Below are 7,890 nucleotides of genomic sequence, written 5' to 3'. Positions count from 1 at the left end.
GAAAGTTTCTTAGCAATGAGAAAACAAGAAAACAACGAAGGCAATGAAATGAGACTGTTTTTAGTAATGACAAAAACAACAAAGATAGCAAAGACAACTAAATAAAAGCTTTTAGTATGAGAAAAGAAAAAAAATAACAAAATCAATAAAATAGGAGGTTTAAGTAAGGAAAACAACAAGAAAGAGAGAGAGAGAGAGAGAGAGAGAGAGAGAGAGAGAGAGAGAGAGAGAGAGAGAGAGAGAGAGAGAGAGCGGTATACACACGGCCTGGGACACGAGCATAGACCAAACCTTCGCCACCCCCGTCAGGATATATATAAAAGTGACGGCGGAGACTTAAGGAGACCGTGGAGGAGGAGGAGGAGGAGCCGCGGGATTCGCCTAGGACACCCCTGACCAGCGGGCGATGTCCTATCCGGCAGTTCCTTCACTAAAGCTTTTTTACCAAGTAGGACACGAGACGACGCGCCCTTTGTACACGTCACTAGGGTTTGAGACACTACAGAGGAGGAAAGTGAACTGTTTTCTTCTTCGTGTCCAAAAAAAGGGATATCTGTGGAGAATTCAGGGTTTTAGGGACACATTAGACGAGGAAAGTAGACATTTTATTCCTCAGTGCCCAAAAAGATCTGATATTTAAAGACGTGACGCCATGATGTTTTGGGAACACGAGAAAGGAGGGAGGCACATAACAGTAACAGCCGTCATTAAAAAAAGGGGCACTTCAAGGCATCTAAAGGTTTTAACGGCACATGAGAGGATAAAAATGGACATATTTCCTCCTCTTTCAGACTCCATTAACAGCCCTGATTAAAAAAGGGACATTTCAGAACATTCTTCGTAATTTAGGACATTTTAGGGTCATAGGGACACTTGAGATGATGAAAAGGCACATGTTCTTCCTCTTTCCGTGTCCATTGGCAACCCTAATAAAAAAAAGGGACATTTGAAAATATTGTCGACATCAGGGAAAGGACACTTGAATTCCTAAAACACTCAAGGGAACTTCTGAACACATTCTAAGGCGGTCTGGACACAAGACATTTCTCCCCACCAGTGTCACGTTTGAGGACATTGCTGGATACTGTGCAACGAAAAAAAAAATGACAAAAATAAAAATAATAGTAATGTAAATATTTTCGATATATCCTCTTCAGTGTCCTGTTGACAAAATGAAATGAAAATAAAATAAAAAATAAAAAAAAAGCAGACATTTAAGAATATCTGAGGACATTTCTTGAACACTGGATTATCATACAACTAAATAAATTAAAAAAAAAAAAGAGAAAAAAATAGAAAAAAACGAAAAAAAAAAAACGAATTTCCGACACATCCTCTTAAGTGTCTCCTAAGTTTGAGAAGTGAACACATTTGACGGGAGAAAAGTGAACGGCGGTCAAACACAGCCGCCCATTATCTAGTAGTGTGGTAGAGTGTGGTTAAAGCTGAGTGGTGAATTTGTAAACAGATGTAGACTGGTGGCGGTATGTTTGCGTCTCCTTAACGGGGTCACAAATATGGGAATGTTTGAATTTGTTATCTAAAGACCTTAATTATGTTTGTTAATGATGCTTTTTTTTTTCTTATGTTGTTCAAGAGAGGGTGTGTAAAGCATATGTGATGATTTCCCACAGAACACTGAAATAGGGCGCACCAGTGAACGCGATTCGGAACAGGGAGAAAAAAAAAAATCGACGAAACGAAAACAATAACGGCAAACAGAAGTCGTACATTTTCAACAAACCTTCGTACATTTTTTGACAAGAATAAAACCACAAAATCCTTCCTCTATTATTCACTCCGTTAGACTCGTAAAAATGAAAGAACAAGCTGCTTAAAGTAACTAGACTACTGTTGGACGGAATTCACGGTGAAAGTAAACGACGCCAACATTCCGCCATATTGGACCACCCAGCCTTATGTGAACCCCAGTTATTATGTGGTCTATTAATTCTGATTGTTGTTTTGTGTTTCTGTGGGTGCAGTGGAATGTTCTGCTTATGTTCAGTGTTAGTTACTCTTGTTGGAATGTGAGTAATTGGTTCGGTAAGTGCTGGGGGTGTGGCAATATGGCGGATGGTGCCTTCGTCTGCTTTCTCAACATGCACATCTATTCAGAAGCACAGATGACATGTGAACAAAATAAACAGCTGAATGACATTTTAAATAACACAAATGCATGAAAAATAAAAATAAATTGAATAAATATACAAAAAAAAGGCATTTAGAGAAATTTTGATTTGGAAATAGTAAAAAAAAAATCATAAACGAAAGAACAAAATGTCGACAAATTGAATAGAAATACATACGTCTTTTGTTTCAATCGGACATTTTCAATAGGACATTTTTCTTCACGCAGGACATTTGAGTCACAACCGATCACGCCTTTCCACCATCACAATGCAAGAGGACATTTAAAAAGAAGGCATTTATCACAATCAGTCCTTTAAACCATGAAAAAAAAAGATAATGATGAAAAAATAAATGAAAACAAAGAACACACAGTAAATATTCAAGGTAAAGACAATAAATATGACAAAAATGAAAGAATAAATCAATACTTTAACACAGTAATAATAATAATAATAATAATAATAATAATAATAATAATAATAATAATAATAATAATAACAGAACAAGTAATTTGGCACATCATTGCACAATTTACTACAAACACACACACACACACACACACACACACACACACACACACACACACACACACACACACACACAGTAAAACAAACATCACAAAAAAAAAAAAAATACGAATAAAGATGAACAGAATAGTGAACAGTTTTGAACACAGCCTTGTTTTGATGATGACAGTAACAACAATAGTACGAGATGATGCAGTAAAAAATAAGAAAATGAACAGTAAATGCGTAATAATAAGAAAATAATGATAATAATAGTAATAACAATAATAGGTGCCATGAGTATTGGACACACACACACACACACACACACACACACACACACACACACACACACACACACACAGATCACAGTCGTCAAGGTTATGGCACTATTTCATTGTGGCACTGCATGGCATCATTTGGCACAGCGTGGGACAGAGAGGCAGTCACGCGTCACTTATTCTACATGGCACGGCACCACAGCCTGGGACTCGGGACTCTGGGACATTGGGACAGCTGCTGCTACTGTGTGTGTGTGTGTGTGTGTGTGTGTGTGTTGTTCCTGCTGCTGCTGCTACACTTATGAAAATTATAATGATTTTTTTTCTTCCTTTATCACATACATGAGAAAACTAAACTAAAATAGAAATAAAAGTTAAATTATTCACCTAGTTTACTTTGTGATGAGGGTTAACATTGTCTCGAAAAAAATCCAATTAATTAAAAGCGTCTGTACTTTTCTCCTTTCAACTTTGAAGCGAAGAAAAACAATGAAAATACGAAAAAGAAAAAAAAATTAGGCAAACATCTTAGCAGCAGCAGAATGAGTCTTTTCTAGTTAACAAGACAGAGAAAGAAGAGGAGGAGGAGGAGACAAGACTAAGGAGGAGGAGAAGGAGGAGAAGGAGGAGAAGGAGGAGGAGGAGGAATGTGCATGAACGCTAAATCTCCAACCGTGTGTAGTCGGAAATACCTGGCGTGTGTTACCTGGCATGGGAGGCGCGCACCTGTACCACACCACAGAGCTACAGCACATCAGTTGCCGTCACTCTCTCACTCATTCAGCGAGCTTCTTGCTACTTCTGTTTAACCCTTTACAACTTTTCATCGTGACTAATTTGTTCGTTTCTTTAATTTTTTTGACCTTCGTTTGTTTATTTTATTTTGACCTTTTTTTTTTATCTGTTCTTTCTTATTCCTCGTTTCTTGCAATTTCTGTTTAACCCTTTACTGCTTCTCATCGTATTTAATTCCTTTGTTCCTTTACATTTTATTTTTATCTTCGTTTCTTTATTCATTTTTTTTTTCTTATTCTTCACCCTTTTTTGTTTGAAACTTTATTATTATTTATTATGTCACTAAATCTTATCTTTTTTTTCATTTCATTTCAACGAACTTCCCTTTTTTTTTCGTTTCTTCGTATGACTTTTCTTTTCGCTTGTCATCACTTATCTGCGAACCATCTTTTTCTCTAATCTCGCCTCCTGCCACTGTTTAGGTAGTCACATCTTCCCTGCGCCGTGACAGACTGACACTTTCCACTGACGGGCTAAGCCATTATCCTTTCAAACAGTTTCCTTAGAACCAATATTATCCTTTCAAATATTTTCCTTGCCAAAACTCTTTTTCCTTGGCACATTTCCTCATTTCTCTCCAAATGTTTTCCCACACCGGGTCATTTTCCTGAGTTGCCTTGTGGGTAAATATTTTCCAGGAAGGCGATTGTCTTTTGTTTTGCGTTCAGTAATGAAAATAAATAAAATAAATCGTTTTCTCTTGCGAACCTTTTCTTTTTTTTTTTAGTAAATCTTTCATTGATTAGTCTGATGTACATTTTCTAAGTCATTTTCATTTAAAGGATAAAAAAAATATGAATCAAACACGAATTACTCTAAAAAGTAATAATAATAATAATAATAATAATAATAATAATAATAATAATAATAATACTTCTTTTTCCGCAGCCTTATCATCGCATTGTCTTTCTAAACACACACACACACACACACACACACACACACACACACACACACACACACACACACACACACACACTGAGAATACTCCATCACGGCCACATGCCAGTCACGTGTTAGTACGTACATGTGTGTACTTCCGTGTACATGAATATAGATGTTTGTGTGTACGTACTGATCTTGTGTGCACGGTTCATGATGGGGGGGGGGAGAGTGGAGGGGGAGGGGTAGTGGATGGGAGGGGGAAGGGGAGGGGAGAAGGGGAGGGAAGAGCGGATGGGAAAGGGAGGGATTGGAGGGAAAAGGGGAGGGGAGGGGAAGAAAGGGGCAGATATTAGGGAGGAAGGAAAAGGGAAAGAGAAAAATGCAAGGAAAAATGTGAGGGAAATTCTTGGGTGAGAAAAGGGAGAGAAAAAAAATTAAAGTAAGAAAAAAAAGTATAAAAGGATGAAAAATTAGAGGCACGTTTAGAAATTAGAAAGACTGAGAGAAGAGTAAGAATAATTTAGGTGTGTCTGAGTGTCTGCTAACATAAATTAATGCAGAGCTGCGACCGAAACAAGCATTAAAAAAAAAAAAAAAAAAAAAAAAAAAAAGAAAAAGGTGGACATTTAAATCCTAGTGCAGCGTGTAGAGCCTTAATGATATACACATAACATTGTAATCATATGAATAGTGAGAGACAAAGTATAAAAAATCTTAACAGTTATGTATAAAAACGCACACTAGTTGATAAAAAATAAAATAGTGTTTTTTCTTCCTTGGTTACATAATCGTAAACACCTTACCATTAATTATTATCATAATCATGCCCAGCTGTAGCTTATAGAAGGACAGAAAATGGAGGTTGGTTCCATTATAAACTAGAAATGTAAAAAGATAGCTACTCACACCCCGTTTTCTAACATTGACGGAAGAAAACGGAGGGCTCACTAAACTATTTTCTTTACTCACTCGTATCGTGAAGACTTGTTTTTTTCATTCCTCTCTTCTTCCTTTTTCTGGCTTCCTTCCTTCTCCTTCCTTCATTTCCAGACCTCTGTTTATTTTCGTCCTTCGTCTTTACCTATTTCCTTCATTTCTCTTCCTTTTCTAGGCCTTTCTTCTTTTCCAGGTCTATTTTCTCTTCCTTTTTTAGGTATATTCATATACTTCCTTCTTTATCAGACCTTTATCAGGCCTATTTCACTTCTTATCTTTTTGTCTTCACTTCTTTCTCTTTGTCTTCCCTTTCTCTTCTTCTCTTCACCTGTATCTTCATTTTTTCGCTCTTCTCATCTTTCTTACATCTTCACATTGTTTCCCTCTCCAAGTCTTCACTATCTCTTCTTCACCTCCTTTTAGCGCATCCTTCACCACCTCCCTCTGCTCCTCCTTCATCTACTTCTGCGTCTTGGGCATGTGCCTCTTCATGTGCAGGGCGAGATGGTCGGAGCGGGCAAAGGACCTTTCACACACCTTACACTTGAACGGCTTGGCCCCCGTGTGTTTCCTGTAGTGCCTGGTGAGCTCGTCTGACCGCGCAAACCTCCACTGGCACTCCGGCCATTGACACCTGTACGGCTTTTCACCTGCGGGGGAGAATAGAGGGACAGGTGTTAAAAGGGTTGGATGATGCATTTAAAGGATTGGATACGATTGCAGGGGTTTTATGGGGATGAATTACTGTTGTTCTTATTGGTATATTTGATTCTTATGGGTAATTATGTGTGAGGAAATGAGAGAAAGAGAGAGAGGTGTTTGAAAGGGGTTCGATCCTTCGTTTAACTAGATGAATAAGGAAGACAATTAAGGATTAGTAATGTTTTGTTTTCTTCTTTTTTTTTCTTCTTTTTTATAGACATATTTGTTCCTCGCTTATAAGAAGTACCGAGAGAGAGAGAGAGAGAGAGAGAGAGAGAGAGAGAGAGAGAGAGAGAGAGAGAGAGAGAGAGAGAGAGAGAGAGAGAGAGTAGTCTAAAGGTGTTGTATGCTATATTTAAAGGTTTTGGATAGGATTACATGACTTTATAAATGATTAGAGTGCTTATTTCAGTTACATTTGCTTTTTTGCTAAACTAACTTACAAGGGACGAAAGTAAGGGGATTAAAAAGGTTTGAATGCTTTGTTTGAAAGATCAGATAGGATTAGACAAGATTATAAGGGATTTGAGTATTTTTCACGAGTGCTTTTGCCTCCTGCTTAAATCAACTTGCAAAGGTGAGAAAGTACAGGTGTTCTTAAAAGGGTTGGATGCTTCGTTAAAAGGATCAGGTCGGATTACACGGGTCTCTTAAGGGATTGTAATGGTAAGTAAGGGATTAGGGACATTTTGTGATGGTGAATAAGAGATTAGGGGCAACTGCATACACTTCTTAGCTTACAAAAGTGAGTTACTGAAATATGAGTTAAAAATGAGTTTGGAAAGTGTTATGGGTAAGATATACGAGGTTGAAAAATGAATTAAAAAGTTAGTTGTGATTTAAAACATGGGGGAAGAATGAGTTAGGAGAAAATAGTTTGAAATAGGAGTTAAAGATGAGTTAGAAAAGTAAGGTCTTAGTTTAAAATACAAATTAAAAAGGAGTTGAAAAGTGAATTATGAGTTAGGAAAAATAGTTATGAATATGAATAAAAAAATGAGGTGGAAATATGAATGACTTTGGAGAAAGGAAGGGAGAGCATTGGGCTGTGTGAGGAGCATAGCAGAGAGAGAGAGAGAGAGAGAGAGAGAGAGAGAGAGAGAGAGAGAGAGAGAGAGAGAGAGAGAGAGAGAGAGAGAGAGAGAGAGAGAGAGTGGGGGGGTGTGGTGAGAGAGACAGACAGAAGTGAAGTGGGGGGATGCAGCAAGGAGGAGGGAGAGGGAGGGGGGGAGGGTTACCCAGTCCACACCTTAATTCTGAATGGGTGAACGTCCCGCCCCCCCTTACCCCCACCCCCCCTTCCCTATTAAGGACACGGATGCCTCCTTTTACGGACACTTCATAAAAACACCAAGCCGGTCATGAATGCAACGTCTCCTCCTCCTCCTCCTCCTCCTCCTCCTCCTCCTCCTCCTCCTCCTCCTCCTTCTCTTCCTCTTCCCCTCCCCCCCCCTCCTTCGTGGTTTGTGCAGCGTCATCCCTAACTACTTTAAAACAGGATTCTTTCGCTTCATTCAAACTCAAATGTTGCGGCGGCGCGGTCTGGTGGCGCTGCTCTCATTAGCGTGGTGGTGGTGGTGGTGGTGGTACTACTACTACTGTTGCTACTATTGCTGTTGTTGTTGTTGTTGTTACTACTCTTCCTTGTACTA

General features: G+C 38.5%; 1 protein-coding gene across 1 annotated transcript in view; it reads right to left on the bottom strand.

Annotated features, from left to right (window-relative positions):
- Positions 1-6,106: 6,106 nt before the first annotated feature.
- LOC135094386 (splicing factor, proline- and glutamine-rich-like) overlaps positions 6,107-7,890 on the bottom strand; it is a 17,622-nt gene continuing 15,838 nt past the window's right edge. Inside the window, exon 4 of the mRNA XM_063994433.1 lies at positions 6,107-6,186. The gene's annotated coding sequence lies outside the window, so the exon portion shown is untranslated. The remainder of the gene's footprint in view (positions 6,187-7,890) is intronic.

The sequence above is a fragment of the Scylla paramamosain genome, chromosome 45 (genome assembly GCF_035594125.1).
Source record: "Scylla paramamosain isolate STU-SP2022 chromosome 45, ASM3559412v1, whole genome shotgun sequence".
In the NCBI taxonomy this organism is placed as follows: domain Eukaryota; kingdom Metazoa; phylum Arthropoda; class Malacostraca; order Decapoda; family Portunidae; genus Scylla; species Scylla paramamosain.
This window is presented reverse-complemented; position numbering and strand designations above follow the sequence as displayed.